This window comes from Alexandromys fortis, unplaced genomic scaffold (genome assembly GCF_014885135.2).
Source record: "Alexandromys fortis isolate MF-2015 unplaced genomic scaffold, M_Fortis_MF-2015_v1.1 scaffold_0, whole genome shotgun sequence".
NCBI classification, from domain to species: Eukaryota; Metazoa; Chordata; class Mammalia; order Rodentia; family Cricetidae; genus Alexandromys; species Alexandromys fortis.
Window position 1 is genome coordinate 46451947 of NW_026067949.1, and position 8036 is coordinate 46459982.

Sequence of the window (8036 nt, forward strand, 5' to 3'; positions counted from 1 at the left end):
TTTTAGGCTATAGTCACTTGCTTAATTCCTTTTTACTTTTTTCAGGCATCCTTACTGTTATTTTACCCCCTCTTCCTCCTTCTTCTGTATTTATTTGCGACCCCCTCCATATTAGAGTCCCTCCAATTTTTCTCATTTCCCTCTTCAGATCTCTTGCATTGTGGTATTTACCTCTTTATTGTTTTCCCACATCCTCACCCTAGCAGTGGCCCCTATTCTTCTTTCCTAGCTCCTACAGTTACTCCAGGCTATATCCTCACATCTGAAGATCTGGAGCTAGGAGTCTCAGATGAGAGGGAAGAGTGTGATGTTTGTCTTTCTGGGTCTGGGTTACTCACTCAATATAATCCTCTCTAGTTTCCTCCATTTACCTAGAGATTTTATTTTTCTTTACAGTTAAATAGGAGACCATTACAAAAAGCCGCAACCAATCAAACTGAAGAGCTGCTGAGACCAGTAACAGCAAGAGAACTCTTTCACCGAAGGCTGACTTAGGAGTCATTGTAGAAAAGGAAGGAGTGAGAAGTTTGTAAGAACCAAAATAACAGGGAATTTTCACCTCTAAACTTTCAGAAGCTACACCCATAAAGTCTCACCAACATGGCTGTCTAAACATGAGCTGAACAAGGACAACACACCGGACACGCTCATGTGGATGTGGTGTTTGCAGAGTCCAGGAACCTCAGCCTGCACAAAGAACTACAGGCAACTAAGGAATGTTGAGACCTGAGAAACAGTCTTTCCCAAGGAAGAGAATACCAATTGGTTATCCTAACAAATGGTCAGCCCTGAAAATATACATACAAGTAACAGTATATAAACTGAGCAGGTTGTATTTGTGTACTTATGGGTGTGTGTGTGTGTGTGTGTGTGTGTGTGTGTGTGTGTGAGAGAGAGAGAGAGAGAGAGAGAGAGAGAGAGAGAGAGAGAGAGAAACAAAGAAACAATTAATGAAATAGGTCATGGATTTGAAAGAGTGTAAGGAGGGTTTGAAGGGAAGAACGGAACTGGGGAAATAATATAATTATATTATAACCTCAAAAGAAATAAGTTTTTTTTTTTAAATCAACAGAACAGCAACAAGGCATTCTTTCCTTTCCTCTTCTGGCTAAGCATCAGCAGGTGTGAAAGGGAGGCTGGCCATAAAAGTGAGCAAGTACTCATATAATCCTCAGCTCTTACAATAAGAAATTATGAAATCAGTTCTACCATTTTCCTTTAGGTGATGTCACTGGGTAGTACATGGTGTCGCTCAGGTCCACGGCAGTTCTCTGTCCTAGGACATGAAGAAGTGAGCACACTTGGGCCCAACCTGGCTCTGACACATGAAGGGTCCAAACAAACTTTTATAGGCCTTGGATATCTTCAATAATGAATATTCAGAGCTGCAATAGAAAAGACACCCTTTGTCAGTGCTTCTCACAATAGAAACAAATTACTTTTGAAATGTACCTCAAATAAAAAGAACTAGGTGATTAAATGACACTCTAGGCCTGAAGACTGAGAATCACTTACATTGCATTCTTTGAACAGATTTGAGAATAATGAATTATCCATAGTTAAACTCTATGCTGCTGATTCTAACCATTTTTCACTTTCTGGGGAAGAATCAATTGATTAGAACATCGGAGGAATAAATTGTGGCTTGCACTGCTTATATCTAACGAATGGGCATTCATAAGAGCACAGAAACATCATATACTTGTCTGTTGTGAGTGTTTTTTAACCATCTTCACCAAATATTATATATACTCTTCAAGAACATAAGTTCTAGAGAGAACACATTGTTTTGTTTTTGCTCTTTAAATGAAATCTAAATGATTTCCATTATTTCACTGTGAAAAGATGTTACAAAGCTGTGTATAAAGTTACATGTGTATTCGTTCTTAATGTATTTGTTTTTATTACACTTATTTACATGTGTTTATGTGTGCATGCACACTACTGATACAGGAAGAGTGTGGAGGTTACACTTTTGATGGCTTATTGCTATGCCCATAGAGCAGAGCATTTCAAAAACCTCATTGGAGATGCTTCACCTTGCAGTAGATGGGAATTAACAGAGAGGCATTGAACTGGTCAATGTGCAAGAAATAAGAGACTATGAGGTGCTTAACTCTAAATAGGTCATGCACATCAGACTTCACTAAAGAAGGCTGAGGGATCATGGTGAAAGAGAAGGCAGCAAGACTTCAAGAGCTAGAGGTGGTGGATAACATTAAGGAAGCAGAGTTTTCCAGAAACAGGATATCGCACAGGTGAGCTGCCAGCCCTGGGACAGCATGAACGAGACAGCAGGAGGGCAGGACTGGTACAAAGAATGGAGGAGGACACAACGCTCCACCACTGCTGAGGAGCTAGGAGAGGCCAGAGCTGCCTGGAGAGGCAGGTTCCTTTAATCACGGGATCCCTGACAGCTTGGATACATGCCAGGACAGTCTTTACTCCCAAGACTAGCCGGGCGGCACAGGTGGAAATGACAGTGAAGGAAGATGAATTCAGGTGAATCTCGGATTTAGGTGAGAAGGGATTGGATGTTGGAATGGGTGGTTCTAAGGGGACTGCTGGGACTAAAGGTGTGCACGGCACTGCCTGGCTCTCACTGATTCTTAGTCTGTCCTCTTCATTTCCTCACTTTTTTTCCTGGGCATTGTGGTCTTAAATCCAATTTTTATTAGGTTACTTTATATCATCTATATATTTGCTGAGATTAATTTTTATTGTTTTTATTGACCTACTTTTTTCCACTCCCTTCTCTTTCTCCTTCTCCCCTCCTACCCTCTCTCATAATCCTTATGTTCCTAACTTAGTCAGGAGATCTTGTCCTTTTCTACTTTACATGTAGTTTAGATCCATGTATGTCTCTTTTTGTGGTCTTCTTTGTTGGCTAGGTTCTCTGGGATTATGAACTGTAGGCTGTTTTTTTTTTCTTTATGTCTAAAAGTCACTTATGAGAGAATACATATTATATTTTCTTTCTGAATCTGGGTTACCTCATTTAATATGATTTTTCTGGATCCATCCATTTGCCTGCAAATTTCAAGTTGTCACTATTTTTTTCCACTGTGTAGTACTCCATTGTGTGAATGTACCACATCTTTATTCATTCTTTGGTTGAGGGGCATTTAGGTCGTTTCCAGGTGTGGCTATGACAAATAATGCTGCTATGAACATAGCTGAGCACATGTCCTTGTGATATGATTGAGCATCCTTTGGGTATATACTCAAAAGTTATATTGCTGGGTCTAGAGGTAGATTGTTTCCTAATTTTCTAAGAAATCACCATACTGAAATCCAAAGCAGCTGTACGAGTTTGTGCTCCCACCAGCAGTGGAGGAGTGTTCCCTTTACTTCACATCCTCAAAATCCACTACCAGAGTGACACACTTCCTCCTATGAGACCACACCTCCTAATAATGTCCCTCCCTGTGGGTCAGGCATTCAAACACAACAATCTATAGGTGCCACACCTATTCAAATCACCAGTTATTATAGTTAAAACCTGGAGTTTTAATGTTTTTATGATGATATTATTCCCCTTTGCTTCCTTCACCTCTGCAGACAGGGTTACTTTGTGTAGCCATGGATGTCTTTGAACTCACTACGAGGGGCAGGCTGGCCTCATATTCAGAGATCTGCCTGCCTCTGCCTCCTAAGTTCCTAAGTGCTGGTATTAAAGGTGTGTGCCTTGATGCCTAATTTTAAAACGTGGCTTTATATTATTTTATTCTGGCAGTTTATGGGGTTAGGTCCATTCTATAATTCTATTATTCCTTCTATGTAAATGAAGATACTCAGACTCTGACTTGGCAGCTCCACTGACTGTGTGGAGCAGTTCTTCCTCATTCCTGTCCTAGATGAGACTTCCTGAACCCACAAGTACCTCCTTTGTCCTAGCAGAACAGAAGGACCCCTTAATTGGGGTGATGAAATGACCCTCTACCAGTCTTCCTGTAGCACCATCCAAATAGGAAAGTGAAAAAGAACTCCAATGTCAAGCCCAGGCTCCCATGTCATCTCCAGGGATCTGACTCTTGAGATGCAGAGTGTGTGGGCCCATCATATCCTAACAGAGTAAAAACATGTGCACTAACTAGGCCCTTGATGGTATGACTGTGGGAGCAGAACATTGCCTTCCTTTTGTTCATTTTAGTTGCATGAAATAAATACTTTCTGAATGGTTTATATCTAAAACTTGGCTGCTCTTTTTTGGGTCTTTTGGAAAATGTGAGTTTTTTTTTTCTTAACTGTCTGTCCTCATTGGCATTTGAGTATTTCTGGCCCCTCCAGTTTAAAGTCCAATGTGTTCATAGCAAAAGGGAACTTACCTCCTGGACCCAATCAAGATACAGTTTTCTTTACTCCACTATCCTTTCCACCTGTCAGAATCTCCAGTTATTTTGTGAAGTCTGTGTAGTGATTTTTAGTGATATATGCAAGAATACAGGAAGTTGTGTCTATCTTTCTATATGTGAACACTCCTGTATTTGTGTTTCATGTTGCATTTTCTGGAAAAATATAGAAGCATAAATAAAACTTGTGTAGCAATATTTAGCAGTTTTGTTTATTAATGTAGACTGTGTCCTAATCTTGAAAATTCCTGTAGGAATTTTTATTTCTTTAGTTTCTCTGGGTAGTTTTCTGTGACTCAAAGTCATAATAATTTTGGAACAAATTAGCTTCGGTTTGCACTTCATGATAGTTAGAAGCATAATTTTAGCATCACAAAATGTCAATTTGGTTCCTGGGTTTTCTACTGGCTATCTGTGACCTTAGACAAATGATTTAACCTCCCCAAGTCAATCTTCTCAATGGAAAATTGGGGAAATAATAGACCTCATCCCAGAGGTCTGCTATAATAATTATCAGAGGAGCTAGCATACTAAATGCTTCCTATGAAGAATGCATTATGTTATGCTACAGACTTTTTTTTTACTTGAATTGAAAACATCTTGGAATTATAGTTCTTAGAAGTTTTGTTTTAATGGATTTCTGCTTCATGACATTTATGTTCTATCCAGTGCCTAAGGCTATCTGTACGGACTAGGGCTCTGGGGGTCATTGGAAAGACCAGGGCCAAATGCCTCTATTCATATGGGTCTATGAAGAGAGAGAGAGAGAGAGAGAGAGAGAGACAGAGACAGAGACAGAGACAGAGACAGAGAGGAGACAGAGAGAGACAGAGAGACAGAGAGAGAGACAGAGAGAGACAGAGAGAGAGNGGAGGAGGAGGAGGAGGAGGAGGAGGAGGAGGAGGAGGAGGAGAATGAGGACTGTCCTCTGTACCAGGAGAAGTCATTTTGGTCCTATTTTTGATGTTCACTGAAACCTTGGGACAGTTATTTGTCTTTGGTGAGTGCTCCTATCTTTCATATAATGAGAAAGTGGAGATAAATAATGAGAAAGTGGAGATAAATAATAAAGAGACTCTATTTGTGTCTTCATTTATGGAATTTTTTTTCTTTCAAACTACTAAAAATGTTGGATTGAATAAGTAAAATAATATTTGTGTCACATATTATAGATTATAATATATTCTTCCTATAATAACATGCTTCACTGTGCAATATACACTGTAAACTCCTGTGGTCCATAATTTTCCTTTATGGTAATATTTAATATAAATATATAATCCTGATACGAATTGTATTTTTCTTAGTTATTGCTTCTGCAGACTTCATACTTGCCTACAAGACTTGGTACAATCTCTAACAGAGTCTGTTTGAAGGTGAATTATTTTTCCCAGCAGTCTATGCCAATAGAAGTTTTGAGTGAAAGAGCCATGTGATTCAAGTTAATATTGTTATAGTTATAAAGATCATTCTGGATAAGATATTGAGGACAAACTGTGAAGAATTAAAAATAGAAAAGAAGGAAATTAGAAATGACATGGGGTGGAGAAGCTCCTGGCTTGACCTATGATAATAGCAGCTGAGATGGTGTTTCTGAGTATAATTTCAAAGTCAGAGAAATTGGACACAGCATGCTGAGAAAGGCAAGGGCAATGCCATAGAAGGTAGATTAGAATTAGATAGCCCACAGATGTGTGTGTGTGTGTGCGCGCGTGCGTGCACATGTGCTTGCATATGCATGGGTAGAGTGAGGGTGAGGGATTGAGTATTCAAATTCATACAACCAGACTAAGAAAAAAACCAAAAAAAATGCAGAGAAGGACAACACACACAAAAGAGGTGAAGAAGCTAAGATAGAACTTAGCAAGGAAAGCTGAAGAAATAGCCAACAAAAGGGAAGATCTGAAAAGCATAAGATCTGGAATCAATAAAATAAACTGTTTCAAGGAGAAAGATGTAATTTACTGGACCAAGACTTTCTGCAAAATATAAAGAGATGTAGAATGAAAGTTCAAAACTATATTTAAGAATGTAAAGAATAATAATGGTGATAAGAGTAGTTTCAGTGATGTTATCAGAGACTCACAAAGCTGCCTAGAGGAAGAGCAAGAGAGATGAAGAGGATTCTAGACTGAGATAGCAAAGCTAAAAAGATAAAATATTACTCAAGAGCAATTGCTATGATTGCTTTTAGAACAACAATATATGGACAAACAACAAATCTTCTTCCTTCCCTTCCTTCCTTCCTTCCTTCCTTCCTTCCTTCCTTCCTTCCTTCCTTCCTTCCTTCCTTCCTTGCTTTTCTTTGACTTTTCAAGACAGCGTTTCTCTGTAACATTGTAGCCTGTTCTGGAACTAGCTCTTATAGACCAGGTTGGCATTGAACGCACAGAGATCCAACTGCCTCTTCCTCCCAAGTTCTGACAAGTTTGTATCACCACCACCTGGCTCAAAGAACAAATGTTAAACAAATAAGTGTTAATCAAATTCATAGATAATCAAACATTTAAAAACTTTTCCACATTTTTAATCTTGTGCACATTTTTAATCCTAACACTTGGAAAGAAGAGGCGGGCAGATCTCTGTGAGTTCCAGGCCAGCCTGGCCTACACAGGGAGTTTTAGGACAGCCAGGGCTATGGAGATAGACTGTTTCAAAACAATGACATTGTCTATACCAGTAATGGTATCTTTCCCATCACAGTCTTCTAAACTTTTTATTTTTATTTTTTTGATGTGATAAACTTCTTTATCGTCTTTTAAATAACTGTATTTTGAATTTATTATGTTCTTCTGTTTTTCTCAGTTTTCAATGTATAGAATTTCAGCTTTTATCTTTAATAATTTCAGACCCCTGGTTTTTTAATTGTGTGTCTTGCTGATCTTTTTCTAATTTCTAATATATCAGTTTTCTTTCTTTGGTCATTAATCCTTAATAATGAAACTATGAATTTTCTGATCATTATAGATTTTCTATTTTCTCTTACCGCATGTTTTCATATTAGCATTTCTCTCCATCGGTTTTAGAATATTCTTTACCTTTTTATTTAAATGTATTTTTAAATTTTTCTTTAGGTCAGTGATTTCCTCTGCTTGATTTTTCACCTCTAGTTTTGCTGAACTGTGGCAGAAGAGTGGTTTCATGATTGCTGATTTGAAATGTGAGTGAACATTGAGATTTCAATTGTGACTGGCACAGACGGCAACAAAAGTATTCCATCACCTTCCACCTACTGCATTTTTAACTCAAGGAAACCTGTACATATAGCATATATATGTTGCTTTCTTCTGTGTCTCCAAATTATTTTTGATTCACTAGATGTGACACTGGGTGTGGTCCCTCTCTCTCTCTCTCTCTGACGTCTGAGCCACAAAACAGGCTTGTTATTCTTTTCTTTTTTAATTCAATTTTTTTTATTCATTTTACATACCAATCACAGTTTCACTTCCCACCTCTCCTCCAGTTCTCTCCCCCTATCCACTTCTCCATATCCACTCAGATGGGGTAAGATCTCCTTGCCATGGGAATCAACAAAGCATGGCATATGAAGTTGAGGCAGGACCAAGCTCCACCTCCCTTCATCAAGGCTGAACAAGGCATCCTAGCATAGGGAATAGGTTCAAAAGAGCCAGCTCATGGATCAGGGACACTTAGAAATGTTCATTTCTCTTCCTCCAAAAAATA

General features: G+C 38.6%; 1 long non-coding RNA gene across 1 annotated transcript in view; it reads left to right on the forward strand.

Annotated features, from left to right (window-relative positions):
• Positions 1–875, forward strand: part of LOC126506263 (uncharacterized) — a 49105-nt gene extending 48230 nt beyond the window's left edge. The window contains exon 5 of the long non-coding RNA XR_007593157.1: positions 397–875. This is a non-coding gene — a long non-coding RNA (uncharacterized lncRNA). The remainder of the gene's footprint in view (positions 1–396) is intronic.
• Positions 876–8036: the final 7161 nt, after the last annotated feature.